At 45.1% G+C, this 12,621-nt stretch overlaps 1 long non-coding RNA gene across 1 annotated transcript; it reads right to left on the bottom strand.

Annotated features, from left to right (window-relative positions):
- Positions 1-643: 643 nt before the first annotated feature.
- On the bottom strand, positions 644-3,927 carry LOC121044596 (uncharacterized). The gene is made up of 2 exons (XR_005797379.1): positions 3,742-3,927; positions 644-871 (listed from the first exon to the last, which is right to left on the bottom strand). It is a non-coding gene; the product is annotated as an uncharacterized LOC121044596 (long non-coding RNA).
- Positions 3,928-12,621: the final 8,694 nt, after the last annotated feature.

The following is a 12,621-nucleotide window of genomic DNA, read 5'->3' as shown; positions in this document are numbered from 1 at the left end:
CTTGAAGCTGATTCTGAAATCAGTTCTCACTTCTGCATCAGTTCATACGTTATTGGGGAAATTAGTGGGTTTTTGCTTATGCTAAGAGTCTGTTCATTTGACCGGTAACTTCTTGCCCTCACACATCATATTCACGTGTACTTCAGTTGAGCAAAGTAATAAATAAAACATTTGTTGAATTTTAGATCCACAGAGACATGTTAGGAGGATTAAATACTCTTTGACCTTAATAAGGTGTCCCATGAGGAATTTGTCTTCAGTAAATCACAGAACAGGGTCTACTGGCCAGCCAGGTCAAATTACCTCCAATCATGGTCGGCTGATTTGATGCAGTTTGTTATTTTCCCCTTGTCTTTACCTGTGTGTTTTGCTCAATATTTATTGAGGCTCAAGGCACTGTAGAACAGCTCAGCCAGAAACCATGCCTGTTATTCATTCGTTCACTCACTCATTCTATTGAGCACCTGCTATGTGCCAGACTCTATGCCAAAACTTCTATCCAGGAGCAATATTTCAGTGAAGTTGGTATGGGCTAAGACATACAATAGAAGACTTAGGGAATAGACATGATGTTGCATATTAGTCCAAGATAATCAGAGGATGTACTGATTATCTGAAACAGGCTTAAAACAATAAGCACTTACTCTCACAGTTTCTGTGGGTCAAGAACATAGACATGGCTTAGCTGGACATCTTCGGCTCAACACCTCTGATATGGGTGCCGTCAAGTTGTTGGTCAAGGCTGCGGTCTTATCTGATGGCTCACCTGGGGCTGGTAGTATCTGCTTCTAATTTTACTCGTGTTGTTGTTGGCAGGCCTTGTTCCTTCATCACCTGGGCCTCTCTATAGGACTGTCTTATCATGTAGAAGCTAGTGTGAGAGCACAAAAAAAAACCAGAAGCTCAGTCTTTTTATACCTTGATCTCAGAAGTGACATTCCATCACTTCTGCCATATTCTTTGTTAGAAGAGAGTCAGGAAGTCCAGCTCAGACTCAAGAAGATGAATTATACAGAGGTATGAATACCAGGAGGTGGCTTCTGGCCTTAACATATCATATTAATGTGTAGTTTAGTCGGACATGTTAATAAATAAAACTTTTGTTTACTTCTAGACCCAAAGATAAATGTTGGGATTTATTAAGTAGTATTCTAACTTCATATTACAAATAGTATTCTCCCAGGAGGTATGAGAGGCCATCATCAAATGGGGGATATCTGAGAGGCTATCGACTACAGAAGGTGTGTTAGTTAGGAATTGGATTTGGCTGCTCAGTGGCTTAAACACATAAGCATTTATTTTTCTAACATAATGAGAAATTTCGAGGCAGATAATTACTGGCCTTTGCTCAGAGGCTAAGGGCTTTGTGTCTCTTCCAGCTTTTTTGCTCATGGCCTCAAGGTCACTGCTAGAACTCCTGCCTTCATGTCTGCATTCCAAATGGCAGGAGGGTAGGTGAAGAATGGGGGGAAGAAGGCGAAAAGACTACCAGCCCAGTCTCTTCCTCCCTTGTTCTAAGAAGTGCCACTCAACAAGCTCCATTCACATTTCCATGGCTCTCCCTACCCGTTGTAGACCCTGGGGAATGGTAACCGTATGAACCATTTATCTCAAAGTGCCCACTGCCTCCAGCCTTTCCCCCAGCTCATGGCTACAGAGACCTGACTACTTTGCTACACCACCACACCCCCCTCTCAAGCTGATCTTGTGCCCATCAAGCCAACCATGGCCTCTGTTAGCTGCTGCTCTTGTGTTCTATGAGTTTGTGTGACCAGGCAGGGGGATTCCAGTACTCTCCCCAGAGCCTGCCCACTCTCAAGCTGACAAGGAAGGAAGCATTAGACTTTTATCGTTATGAATGGGAGTACAGAAATCACGGTACAGACAGCTTGGGAAGCCTAATTCAAATATCAGAAACTAACTTGGGGAAGTTGACAGTGTGAAATGTACTTAAGAACAGGGTCATTCATATGTCCGTTCGACAACGATCTGGCGAGCGTCTGGCGTGTGCATGTCACTGCCAGGGCCACCCCAGTGAATAAGAGAGGCAAGCATGTGGGCACCTTTGAGAGACCCAGTGCCACCCTGTTTTGCCAGGGACTTAAGTCAGAGTCCTGGAATCCCATCGGCCTCTCTTGCCTATTCCTTATGATAGTGAGTAGTTAGAAGCTGGGAGTCCTGGAGAAAGACGGTCCAGGTTTGAGTCCCTGCCTTGCCAGTCCTGTGTCCCCTCGGGTGAGCTGCTGAATGTCTCTGTTTCCTTGTTTATAAAGTACCTGCCTTATGAAGTTGTGGGAGGATTATGTGAGAAGATGCATACTGCTTAGCGTAGGGCCAGGGGCACTGTAAAAGCTGTGCACATGTCAACCACATAGATGACAGTGCCGATAAAGATGATGGTGATGACAGGGATGACGACGGTGATGGTGACTGTTTCCACTTTAGAATTTGATTACACTTTCCTTACTTGTGAGGAAGTGCATGTCGGTTTGTATCACACGTATTGTCTACTTTTCTTATTACAGAGAAAACACTTTTCCACTGCAGATGGACCCTTTTGCCTCCCCGTCTCCCAGGGTAGGAGAGATTCCAGAACAACTCTTGATTGGTCCAGAGGCCCCGACAATGCTGCAGACAAGCAGCACCTAACTTAGGAGAGCACATGTGGTCCGAAGAATTCTTTTGAAGTCGTTAACTGTCGTTGCAATTTCCCAGAAATAAACTGATATAAATTGCATGTAGGTCTGCCCACTGAAGGTACACTTAGCTCCTGTTTAAACATTTTTTTTTTAAGTTTATTTTTGAGAGAGAGAGACAGAGTGCAAGCAGGGGAGGGGCAGAGAGAGAGAGGGAGACACAGAATCTGAATCAGACTCCAGGCTCTGAGCTGTCAGCACAGAGCCCGACGCGGGGCTTGAACTCACAAACAGTGAGATCATGACCTGAGCCCAAGTCGGATGCTCAACCCATTGGGCCACCTTAGGGTGCATTTAACTCTTAACGTGACTTGTCCGTAGCATTAATAGGATCAACCTGAGCCCTGGATCCAGGGAATTAGGGGGAGGTAAAGGAATAAGAAATAGGGAAGAAGAAATTTGAAGAAGACAGGAATGCTGAAATAGGGAAGTTTACCCATGATCACCTCTACCTCCAATGCTCAATGTGGTGTCCCCCTTCCTGTCCTTCTGCCTTTCTTTTGCTGAAGCTGAGCTCACTTCACCACGGAGAATAGGCCAGTGAAGGGACAGCAAGCCGAGAGGGCTGACCCATACCCTGCAAGAGGGCTAAGCATCTTTGGAGGCAATGGCTCCTTCACAAGAAAGTGCTTGTGAACGCAAATTGAGTTGTAATTGTCCACGTTTAAAGGCGTTTGTAAAAAGAGTCCTTATGCAGTGAACTATAGCAAATGCTTCAAAATGCGCCAAGCACATGCGAGGTGCTGGGGACACAGAAATGATCAAATAAGGCACAGCCTGTTCTCATGTTGCAGCATTTTTGTAGAAAAGATGTTTTGCTTTAGAAAAGCCAAATCGGACACCAGGGAGTCTGGCAGGGGATCCACGCCAGGGTCAATGTCTGGGGCTGCTCAGCTCGCTGTACCTGCTGTCTCCCCTCATCCAAGTCCAGAGCTCCCGTAACTCTCTGCGTTACAGGCAGGGATGCGGTTGTTGTGAATCGAGTGTGAATTAGGACAACTCCTTCTTCTCATGGAAATTAAAACGAGTGGTCTTAAAATCTTACCTTGCAATCGCTGGCATAGTTTACTTTTTTCTTCTTGTGTCTGGATTTTTCTCCCCCCGGGACTGCTCTGGTGTGGGGTTGCATCCTTGGTTCAAAGCCAATGTGTGTGTCTGCAGGAAAGAAAGTATGGATTAGTAAGACTGCTTTGCAGGCAAGAAACCAGCCCTGGAAGTGGGCAGCTGAACAAGTCCGGGCATGTCCTGCCATCCGTGACTCTCTTAGTTCTGGTTCCTGTTCAGGAGAGGAGGAGCAGCTCACTTTGGTGGGAACTTGCCTTTGTGAACTGAAGACACGGTGGGATGATCCCACTGAGGACCATGCAAGCTTCAGCATGAAATTAGACGCCCCCACCCGCCTCCAGGCACTAGGGAATTTTAATAATGAAGAAAATGCTTCTGTTGTAACGTTAAGTGAAATAAAGCAGGGCACAGTTAGGTATACAGTGTGAATACATCTATGCAAACAGATGAGGAGAGAAAAGAAGAGGGCAGGAATGGGCAGAGGGAAATACATCAAAATATTAACACTGCTTGGCCTCGGGCAGTGGGATGAATGGTCTCTACTCTTCTGTATTCTCTAGATTATCCCCAGACAGCATTTAGAGCTTTTATAATAAAAACTATATAAACTTTATATGAAAACATACATGCTTTCAAGATCTTAGTACTTTCCCGCAGCTTTAAGAACACCAGATAAAAGAAACCCCTGTTATTCTGACCAGCAGATGCTATCTTGATTAGTATGTATTCTCTCACCATTAACCAGATAAAAGTTAAACAGAAGCTGGTGGGAGCTATGGTTTGTTGGGTAATCAGCAGATGAAATCACCTGTGGAATGAAAGCAAAACAAAAATCATATGAAAACAAAAATTAAAATTTCATGACCTACATCCGAAGACGATTTCCTCTTAGGGGCAGGTTAAGAAGCATCCTAGGTAAAACGAAGGTATTGTTGCAATCATTTCTCACGCACAGAAAAGATGCAGCTTCAATGCTGTTTTTCTTTACTGCTTTGCAGATCTGTCTAGAAACTCCAGTGTCCAGGGAGGCAGCCTATAGGCTCAAGGATGACTCTCTTGCCTGAACTTGGCAAGTTCCTTGTTGTAATTTTTAATGTGGGATTGTGGCATTGCTCTGTTGGAAACTGTTAGTGCTCTGATCAAGTTTTTGGAAAATCTTCATATTTTCAAGTATTTATATAGTGTTTGTTGCAGACAATAGCATTTTCTTTTTTCCTCCCCCTCCCTCCTTCCCTCCCTTCCTTCCTTCCTTCCTTCCTTCCTCTCTCTCTCTCTCTGTCTCTCTGTCTCTCTCTTTCTTGTGGTAGGAATATTTAACATGAGATCTACTCTCTTAAAATTAAAAATAGAATTACCATATGATCAAGCAACTCCACTTCTGGGTATTATGGGGAAGAACTGAAACCAGGATCTCAGATTTTTTTACACTCCCATGTTTAATTGCAGCATTATTCACAATAGCCAAGGTGTGGAAACAATCCAGGTGTCCGTCAATGGATGAATGGATAAAGAAAATGCGACAACATGGATGAACCCGGAGAACATTACGCTAAGGGAAATAAACCAGTCCTGACAAATACTGCATGATTCCACTTACATGAGCTATCTAAAATAGCAAAACTCATTGAACAGAATAGAATGGTGGGTGTTGGGGGCTGAGGGGAGAGGGAAATGAGGAGTTGCTATTCAACAGTTATAAAACTTGGGTTCTGCTGGGCGCCTGGGTGGCTCCGTTGGTTGAGTGTCCAACTCTTGATTTTGGCTCAGGTCTTGATCTCACGGTTCATGGACCCTGCCTCGGGCTCTGTGTTGGCAGCCTGCTTGGGATTTTCTCTCCCTCTCACAAAATAAATCAAAAAAACATTAAAAATTTTTTTGATTATGCAAGATGAATAAATTCTAGAGATCTTCTGTACAACAGTGTGCCTGATCAATTTTTGAAAGGCCTGACAGAATGGGGAGGTTCACCAAATCCCAGATGATGGTAGCCTTAAGGCTATTTGCAGACTCTCACATTCTTGTACCCAGAGTTGAGCAGAGTAGAGCCCACTGTATCGATTATGACTAGGGTTGGTCGCATATAATAGGAACCTTCAATAACAGAGGCTCCAATATGGAACGTTTTATTCTTTCATGTAAAAAATTCTAGAAGTGGGCAGTCTAGGGTCACATGGTGCCTGTCCATCGTGGCTAACTCAGGCAGTTTCTAGCTCCTGATCCTGCCGTCCTCAGGTGGTGGCCATGCCCAGCTGCAAGGGGGACTAACAAATATGGAATTGTTCTAGGAGGAATTATTCTGGGTTCAACTGAAAACCAGGAGCTCCATTATTTGGGGCAAAAGGGAGAGCAGATGTGGAGTTGGATAATGAGCAGTGGCTGCCATGCCATAATCTGAGCTGTGTTTGGTAGAATGTTCCTGGATCCCCCGGCGATGCATGGCAGTCTCTCAGTAGGGTCTGATGCGCCCTTTCTTGACCCAGAGGCCTATAAACAAATAGTAGAGCAATAAGATAAATTACCTGCCCCACACGGCAGAATAGGGCAGGATAATGACAATGGCATTGCCATTCCATGAGGGGAAGATGGGGCGGGGAAAGGGACACACAGGGGTGCCTGGTCCAGCAGTTCTGAAGTCCTCCTGGCAGCCAGGATGAAGCCCCTGTGAGGTGGCGTCGGGGGGGGGGGGGTTGTCCCACCATCTGTGGGTTTCTCCTTGGGGACCCTGCCTGTCCATTGTGCTTTGGGGTCCCTATTGATTTGGAGGGCCTTCCATCATCTTGGGAGACTGCAAATGATATGGGTTTGGAAACATGTCCTCAGTGGGAGCTGGGTGGTTTTTCTACCCTACTTCCTGTTGCTGGAAGGTTGGGGGTCCCACAGTGGAATAGTACATGCTTTTTTTTTTTTGAGCTGAAATTCACATCATGTAAAAGTAACCATTTCAGAGTGAACAATTCAGTGACGTTTAGTATAACCACAACATCCTGCAGCCAACACTTCTATCTAGTTCAAAACCTTTTGCATCACCCCAGAAGGAAATGTTGCATCCATTTAGTAGTTGCTCCCTATTCCTGCCTTCCCCGGCCCCTTACAACCACTAACCTATGCTCGATCTCTGTGCACCTGCCTGTTCTCCATATTGCATGTAAATGGATTCATGCAGTATACGATCTTTTGTGTTTGGCTTCTTTCACTGGGCATAATGTTTTCAAGGTTCAGCCCCATTAGAGTACGTATCAGCATTTCACTCCTTTTTATGGCTGAATAATATTCCATTGTATGTATCAAATACTTCTTTCACAATTTCTTTGACAAGTCAGGTTCTGCAAAAACAGTCAGCTTCTGATCTGTCTGCTTCTGGTCAGTTCCGCCTGGATACAATCATACCCAGAGTGGTTGCCAACACACAGGTCTCAGCCCTACTTTATTTCCTTTCTTTCTTAGCCTTTACCTCTCTCTGTTTTGACTGAATGGCGGCTATCTTGGATCTTCCCAGAACACAATGTGGGGAAGGCCATGCCAGTTCAGGCCTCGGTCACTCAAAGACCTTCTCAGTTCCAACTCTTACTATTTGAAATCTACTAGCAGTTGACTTTTTTGACTTTGCAAAGCCCGAGTTTCTGAACTCTTTCTATTCCTTTCATGATAATAACCATTCCATTGACTCTCAGACAGCATTGACTATAAAAAAGGGCATGATTTTGCATGCCACCAAAGAAATACACCTCAGCTGATTAAATCATGGCACACCATTTAGGGTCAATGCCATTACAATGCATATGTATATAAAAAGGGTGCATCTCAGAGTCGATGGCACGCAGTAATAATAGTAATAACATTAATGGCCAACACTAAGTGAGTTCTTACTATATGGCCAGGATTGTGGATATTATCTTGAGAGGTATCATTATTATGATCTCTTTTATCAAATGGAGCAGTTGAGGCAGAGGGAGGAGTCTGACAGCCTCTACATCTCTTGATTAGAAGACTCCTGCTGGGATACAGTTTGCATTTGCCAAACCATAGCACAATTGCTTTTCATTCAGTCGTCTGGTGACAAACATTTATGGTCACCTGTAGGAGTATGCATGTGGGTAGGGCGGGATTTTCTTATCAGGACCTTTCAGTCTCATGGGAGGAGTAAAGGATTATAGTAAAATATGAAGGCAAGATAGGCAGATGGAATTTCAGTTGGCAACCTCATTCCTGGGCACCCTTTGTCCCTCCCCTGGCTCAGATTCTTCTGTGTGCTGGCAGTATCTTCTGTGGGGGGGACTATGCCCCTCCATAGGGAACATGGACCCGTTCTTTCCTGATGTCATAGACCAGATGCTATGGAAGGGCGTTGATGGCCCAGCCTGGACCCATACCATGGCAGATACTGCTAGTTGCCAACTAAGAGCTCTGCTCCCCTTCTTGCTTAGTTAAAAAACACATTCTATGTCAAGTGGCAGTGCGTCCAATGGAAAGACTACCTTTCTGAGACTAGCTTGTGGCTAGGCAAGGCCCATGTGACTTAGTTCTATGTGTGGAATTATTACGTAGGATTTTCGGCAAGAGTCCATAATGGCGGGGGTGGGAGTGGCATTATACACTTCTTTCGTCTTCCATGCGTCTCCCTCCTGCCCATCTGGAGACTGTGGATTTGTTGGCTGGAGTTCTGGAAGCCATCTTGGATCATGAGGTCAATTGGAGGTTGAAAGCCATGCTCCAGCATGGTAGGTGCCCACGTTCCTAGTGACCTTTAGAGGCTGCCACATCAGCCTGTTCTTCCGGTGCCAGACTGCTTTTACATGAGAGAGAAACAAAGTCCTAACTTAAGCCATTGTTACTTTTTTTTTTTTTTTTTTCAGAAACATGCAGCCAGACCAAATCCTAGTCGATGTACTTGCTCAACTGTGTGAAAGGTGGTGAGGCACACTAGAACCATCGAACCGCCATTACCACATGAAAGGGGAAGGGGAGGGTCCACCAGGAAAGGGTGCTGTTAGACACAATGACAGCATATCCACTCCAAAAAGCTGCCACTTGCTGGGTGCTTAGTAAAGGCCCAGCCAGCCCTCGGTTAAGCACTCTACTTGCCCCACTCTTTAATCCATACCAAAATGCTGTGACAAGACTCTCTCGTGACCATGCTTACTCTCAGTTCACAAAGGAGAGGAGGAAGGCCCAGAAAGGTCACTTTCTCAAGTTGGGATGTGGTTCCCATCTGGGCCTCTTTGATGGAGGCACAAACCCTACATGGACCCCAAGAAGCTGGGTAGATGTGGAGGCTGTGAAGAGTGGCTTGATCAGATCTGTGGCTTTGTCGCATCACAAAAGTGAAAGAAACAGTTCAGAGAAGGGAGTGGTGTATGATAAGCCAGAGGCAGGAAGACATGGCAGACCCTGCAATACCATTGTTCCTGCAATGGAGGCGGGCAATACCTCTGAGCGAGGTCGGGGTGAATGATGCGAAGACCACAATGCTCTCAATGTAACTTCTACTCAAGCCCTCGATGGGGTTGATCCCTGTTACATATGAGATTTAACCTGTCAGTTTCCATTAAGAGCCACTCTAGATTGAAGGCACTGTCTTACGTTCTCGTTTGATTATATCAATAACCCATCTGCGGCCATCAGGAAGTGCACTGATCTTTTTCAACCCAGTTGAAGTTTTTGATTAGGAACTGTTTCAAAGGGAAAACTCAGATCGCGTGAGGTGTGCGTGTCCACGTGAAGTGAAGTGAACATTAAGAAGGTAATGCTGATGCTAAAAACATCACGGGGCTTCAAATGGTTTGTTTGGTTTTGTTTCTCCAGTTATCAAGCCTAAGGAACTCCCCAGTTACACCAAATCATGCAAAATGATGAAGACGACCATCCTCTGGGGTTTACAATGGAAGAGGCCATTCGTAAGTTCCTCCGGTTAGCCCAGAATGGAGAATTTGACTGCCCTGACTCTTAGTAATGATTTCGCTTTGTGTTTTTCTGGTTAACATTTCAATAGGGTCTGTCTTCACCAAACCAGAAACAGCTGATACAAACGGTAACTCAGAACGTTATTAACATGTTTGCCAGGATTAAATAATATCATGGTGGGTTGAATACTTACTCGTGGATGATGCACTCTTTACTAGCACTCCCCCAAACCTAGGCCATAATACTTTTTCCATTTGAGCACGACTTCTCCTGGCTTTCCTCCGCCTTCACTGGCCGAGGATGCTGGATTCCTTTCCTGTGTTCTCCCTCTCTATTTGTCATCCAGACCAGATCTTTAATTTCATCTTTAGAACTTTAACTCGCAAATCTACCTCCAACGTTGACCTTTCCCCCTCGACCGTTCCTCCCTACTCGACATCTCTGCATGGTTGCCTGAGAGGCATGTCCAAATGAAAACGACTGAAACAGAACCCACGATTTCTCCCTGCCCCAAACCGCCTCCTCCTGCACCGCTCAGTGGCTCAAACTAAAAATCTGAGAGTTATGCTTGATTAATCTCTCTGTCAGTCCCCCCAAGCCCAATCCATTCATCAGTGTTACCTCCCAAACTTTTTTCTAATAAGTTCTCTTTTCCCCATCCCTGATGCAATCATCACATCCCCAACAGGACACCCTGGACTTTCAGTGTCTACTGAGTCGTACATGAGTGATTTACACTTAGCGGTAAGAGTCAGCCTTGGAAAGTTCAGATCAGACCACTCACTCTCCTGTTTGTTCGTTTACTTATTTATTTAATTTATTTTTAAATATAATTTATTGTCCAGTAGGCTAACATACAGTGTATACATACAGTGTGCTCTTGGTTTTGGGGTAGATTCCCGTGATTCATCGCTCGCATACAACACCCAGTGCTCATCCCAACAAGTGCCCTCCTCAATGCCCATCACCCATTTCCCCTTCTCTCCTCCCCCCACCCCGCCCCCCGCCATCAACTCTCAGTTTGTTCTCTGTACTTAAGAGTCTCTTATGGTTTGCCTCCCTCCCTCTCTGTAACTATTTTTCCCCTTCCCTTCCCTCCCTCATGGTCTTTTGCTAAGTTTCTCATGTTCCACATGTGAGTGAAAACATATGATATCTGTCTTACTCTAACTTATTTCACTTAGGATAACGCGCTCCTGTTTAAAGCCCTCAATGCCTCCTCATCGTACGTGGCATAAAATCTGAGCTCTTTCCCTGCCGCCCTCCCCAGCCCATCTTCTCTCCTTATCGCTTACCAAGCATTGGTCATGCTGGACTCTTTCGCGTCCTGTGGCCCATCAACCTCCTTTCGGCTTTGAGGGCCTGAGCATTCGCCGACTCCTCATCCCAGCCAGGATGCTGCTGGCAGGCTCCCAGCTGCCATTCAATTCCCCACTTCAATGGCATCTCTTCAGAGTGTCCTATCTAGATGGCCTACTTATCTCAAGTAGTCCCCTCCTACCTATGCTAATTTGTTCACAGTTCATATCATTAGCTTGTATTTTTCTTGTGCGCTCATCTGTCTCACCACATCAGAATGTAAGCTTCATGAGAATAGGGCCCTTTGGTGTATTTTGCCCAGCTGTGCCCCAGGGCCTACAGCAGCACTCGGCACCTGGCAAGCATTCATTAAATATTTGTTGGATGGTTGAGTTCCCAACTGCTCTCATTTTGCTCCACGTAGTTTTCTAGCTTTTTGATTATAGTCTGCTTTGTTAAGTCATGTTTTGTAATCATGCCGTTCATTCACAGTCACTGGGTTTTAGAAGATGATGCATATTTAGTATGTGATTCATCCATTTGAAATTCTAGACTTTTGATTCTATCCTGTGAGTCAAATACTGTATTGATAGGACAACTTTCAAATAATCAACCACGCATACCTGGCATTTTACCAAGAGCACTTACGAATAACAGCCAATACTTAGAGATATAAGCACTTTACATCCATTATAAGCCAATACTTAGAGATATAAGCACTATGCACCCATTAACTTTTTTTTTTTCAATGTTTATTTTTATTTTTGGGACAGAGAGAGACAGAGCATGAACGGGGGAGGGGCAGAGAGAGAGGGAGACACAGAATCGGAAACAGGCTCCAGGCTCTGAGCCATCAGCCCAGAGCCTGACGTGGGGCTCGAACTCACGGACCGCGAGATCGTGACCTGGCCGAAGTCGGACGCTTAACCGACTGCGCCACCCAGGCGCCCCTTAACTTTTCATTCTTATGTAACCCTATGAAGTTGAAACTATTTTTGTCTCCATGTTGCAAATGGGCCGAGTGTATTAGTTTTCTGATGCTGTGTAACAAATTCCCACAAACCTGAGTGTCTTGAAACAGCCCCCATTTGTTAGTTCACACTTCTGTTGGTCAGAAGTCTGGGTGAGTTCACCAGGTTCTCTGCACAGGGTCTCACCCATTGAAATGAGGGTGCCATCGGGGCTGGGCTCTTATCTGAAGGCTTCTGGGGGAAAATCCGCTTCCAAGCTCATCTGCCTAGTTGGCAGACTCCAGTTCCTTGTGGTTGTAAATCTGAGGTTCCTTGTTGGATCTCAGTTCTTAAAAGGCTGCCCTCATCCTGACAATTCTTGTGTTTGGAGTACCTGACTTCCTCTTCTGCCTGCAGCTGGGAAAAACCCTCTGCTTTTAAAAGGCTCACCTGACAAGGTCAGGCCCACCCACGAGTTCCCTTATCTTATGGTCCATGGACTTGGCCTTAATTACATCCTTTCTATTTTCTTTTTTTTTACTTTGTTCGGTCCATTGATTTATCGATTCATTCAACAAATATTTATTAACAACCTACAAGGTGCCTGGCAATAATGTGTGGCAGGGGATGGAGTACGGCACAAAATAGACCCAATCTTCACCCTGATGAAAGACACATTCTTATGGGGAAAAATGAACAAGAAGAAATTA

The sequence above is a fragment of the Herpailurus yagouaroundi genome, unplaced genomic scaffold (assembly GCF_014898765.1).
Source record: "Herpailurus yagouaroundi ecotype Mexico unplaced genomic scaffold, PumYag 188, whole genome shotgun sequence".
NCBI classification, from domain to species: Eukaryota; Metazoa; Chordata; class Mammalia; order Carnivora; family Felidae; genus Herpailurus; species Herpailurus yagouaroundi.
The sequence above is the reverse complement of the archived record's forward strand: the minus strand, read 5'-3'. Positions and strand labels throughout refer to the sequence as shown.